Genomic DNA, 3,181 nt, shown 5'->3' with positions numbered 1-3,181 from the left:
CACACACACACACACACACACACACACACACACACACACACACACACCCCTATTAAAAAGTCTAGGTGAAGGGGAATAGGGCAGGATCCTAGTATCATGGATTTAGGTGTCTTGGAGATCATTTAATCCAGCCCTCTCCTTTTACAGATGAAGAAACTGAGACACAGAAGGGTTACGTGACCTATCTAAAGTCATACAAGTAGTAAACAAAAGAGCCAAGAGTAGATCCCAGGTCCTCCAATATCCTAAAATAATTCCTACGCAGTTAGCCAATAAACATTTATTAAGCACCTAATACAGGGCAGGCACCAAGCCAAATTCTCTTCTAACCCTAACACATCTATAGGAAAGAGAGAGAAGATGGGTGCAGATGTCCAGAGGGTGGGGGTTGGGAGGAAGCCTTCATCTTGCCTTTTATTCCATCTGAGGCTAACTGCGTCCAGCCACCCACCTCCCACCAGCTCCTCAATTATGATGGTTGCTCCTTCCCTAAGAAGGATCGAGGCTATTCCTGGTCTTCTAAGGTCACCAGTTCAGGAACACAAGGACCTGGGCCACAAAGCGTTCAGCCTCCATTCAACCTCTAGCTACCTGGTTGCTGCTGTGGTGTGTTCATTTTGAGCAGGTGCTCTGCCAAGGTCTCCTATTTAAGTACAAACTGCTTAATTTTGAAAGCTCTCTAGCTGCCAGGCCCAGGAGGCTTGGCACTACAGATCAGAAGCTCCAAGAGAAGAGCTCTGATGTTCTCATCACCTTGTTCTCTGACTCATTATCTAAAAACATTGGAGGGATTTCATAAGGGCAGCATCCAAGAGCAGAATTCTAACTTTCCAATGTCTTTCGCTTACATGTTCTGTGCATAATAAACACAAACATTTGGAATTTCACAGGGGAATTCCTATCTCACCCGCCACACATCTACACTGCACAAACAATGCTTTGTTGAGCTCTCCCCACAGGGCTCTTAGGTTGTCTGTCACTGACGACACCCTGAAGCAAATCTCTTCGCCGTTCTGTGCCTTAGATTCCTTGTTTGGAATGGGGTTCAAATGCCTACAATTTTACCCTTTGGGGGAGTGGCCAGAAACGTGGTAGAGAATAACATGGTTGCTAAAGGATTTTTAGAGCCTTTGATATATATATAAAAAGTCATGTACGCCGGGTTTTCAAAGAGCTTGACATTCATTATCTCATTCGATTCTTTCAACAATTCTTCTTAATCCAATTTTACAAATGAGGAGAGCGAGGCTGAGTGATTTGCATCTTTTGAGATGCCTTCTTCCCAATTCCTTCCCAAAATGCGGCATCCTCCTCAATCACTTTACAATTATTTTGTACATTTCCTGCATTTACTTATAGGGCTCCTTGAGGGCAGAGACTGTCTCACTTCAGTATTCGCATCACCAGTGCCTAATACACACCTAGCACAAAGTAGGTGCTTAATAAATGCCTGTTGGTTGGTTTACTGACTGTCCATGGTCACATGGTCTCAGATGGCAAACCCTAGATCTTTCTGACTAAATCCAGTTCTATGAAACAGAGTACTAAATAATTTACATTTCAATACCACTTTAAGGTTTACGAATCACTTTCCTCACAACTCTTGGGGTTAGGTAGGAACAAGGATGACTACACCCATTTTACAGGTGAGGAAACTGAGGTTCAGAGAAGGGCATACAACTAGTATTCAAGTCAGGATACAAAGCCAGGCGTTCTGAATCTACACTGCCACTTTTATTATATTTTTGAGAGGCTATCGTATCAAACCAAATTCCTCCCTTCCTCCTCTTTCCTGAAGTGAGCTGCTCTTCACAAGGCAATCTGTAGCCCTGCATACTTCACTGACTAAGGCGATGCTGCCTGGGAAGCTAGATAGCCTTCCTCCCAGCAATATGATACTACGAGGGGAAAGCAGCCTCTATCTCGTGATGTCATCCACAGGAAGATGGTGCTTTTTACCGTTAAAGAGCAAGTTTCACTGATGCACACAATCAGACGACTGGAAGCAAAGAATTCAGAACCAACAGAATCAGAACGCTGGAGGAGACTTCAGACAGGGGTCACTGAATTCAACCCCTTCTTCCAAGGGGGAATAATCAATTTTCCTTTGCCGTCTCCCAAGCGGCCAAACAAGCACTCTTTAAACACCTCCAGCAACCGGGCACTTACTATCTAACAGAGCAACTATTCACATTTTGGGAAGGGTTCATTATCAGAAAGTTAAATTGACAGCTGCCTCCCTGAAACCTTCCGCTCTCCCTGGCCGTGCGCAATGGAAGGAATCCTCTGTTCACCCTAGCTGTTCAAATGTTTGGAGGCAGTCATCATTCTTCCCCAAATCTCCTCCTCAGGTTTCTCATCTTACTTATGTTACACAACTTGTCCACTCACCCTCCCACACAGGTAGGTTTCAAACAATTTGATAAAAATTATTTGAATAGAGCACTGGCCCTAAAGTCAGGAGGCCCTGAGTTCAAATGCAGCCTCAGACCAAACACTTGACACTTACCAGCTGTGTGACCCTGGGCAAGTCACTTAACCCCAACTGCCTAAAGTAAAAGAATTTTAAAAAGGGGCGGGGGGGAGGGCAGCTAGGTGACTCAGGCAGGAATGCCTGAGCTGGGAGGAGGGGGCCATTCAGGCCCAGGGAACCCTCCCTATCGCGATGCTGGAGGGGAATGGGCTGGGGGATTGTGAGGGGGGGCCTCTGTTGTAAAAAGGGGAAAGAGGAAAGTCCAAAGTCTTGGAATCTTTTCAAAGTGGAAAAACCCTGCTGGGAGTCCCAAGTCCAACTACTTCTGTGAACTTTGGACCCCTTTCCTCTCGTGCTCTCCAAGCCTGCATCTACAATCCCAGGAGGCCTGTTCTCTCACCTCTGAAATGAGGTCAAGCTAGACCAACCCCGAAGGCCCCTTCCAGCCCTCAAGCTATGATCCTTTGACCTCCCCGTGCCTCAGTTTCCTCTTCTGTAAAATGAAGTGGATGGACTAGGGGGCTTCTAAACCCCTTCCAGCTCGCAGTCTACGGTCTAGGTCCTTTCACCACTCCGTGCCTCAGTTTCCTCTTCTGTAAAACGAAGGGAAGGTCCTCCTCAGGTCCCCACAGGCCCTTTAGCTAGGCCCCAGGCCCTCCCTGTGCCTCAGTTTCCTCTTCTGTAAAATGAAGGAGATGGACTAGACCG

The 3,181-nt window shown here is 46.5% G+C and overlaps 1 protein-coding gene across 1 annotated transcript in view; it reads right to left on the bottom strand.

The window, feature by feature from the left end:
• Positions 1-3,181, bottom strand: part of HORMAD2 (HORMA domain containing 2) — a 74,086-nt gene that overhangs the window by 70,609 nt on the left and 296 nt on the right. The window lies entirely within an intron of this gene.

Source organism: Vombatus ursinus, unplaced genomic scaffold, assembly GCF_900497805.2.
Source record: "Vombatus ursinus unplaced genomic scaffold, bare-nosed wombat genome assembly UNPS02001287.1, whole genome shotgun sequence".
NCBI lineage: Eukaryota > Metazoa > Chordata > Mammalia > Diprotodontia > Vombatidae > Vombatus > Vombatus ursinus.
Note: the sequence above shows the minus strand (reverse complement) of the source record. Positions and strands in the feature narration are given on the sequence as shown.